Source organism: Nanorana parkeri, unplaced genomic scaffold, assembly GCF_000935625.1.
Source record: "Nanorana parkeri isolate BGI_ZX_2015 unplaced genomic scaffold, ASM93562v1 scaffold790, whole genome shotgun sequence".
Classification (NCBI taxonomy): Eukaryota; Metazoa; Chordata; class Amphibia; order Anura; family Dicroglossidae; genus Nanorana; species Nanorana parkeri.
Genome location: NW_017307058.1, coordinates 97476 through 97750, shown reverse-complemented (window position 1 = coordinate 97750; position 275 = coordinate 97476).

The following is a 275-nucleotide window of genomic DNA, read 5'->3' as shown; positions in this document are numbered from 1 at the left end:
TTGTGTGTCACGGTGCCATTCACTTTGAATGGCACCCTTACATACTAAAGCAATGCACAGGCATTGCAGCACACTGCAGCATAAAGCAACATACCGTAGTGCTTTGTGTTAAACATTTTGTGGCCCATCTGATTTTTTGGGACATTCTGGTACTTTGGTAGCTCATTGATTTTATGGCCTGCCCAAATGCAACCCACATCAATGCGCCACATAACGCCTGTTAACAAAGTGAACTAATGCATAGCACAAATGTAAATAAGCCCTTAAAGTAGAAC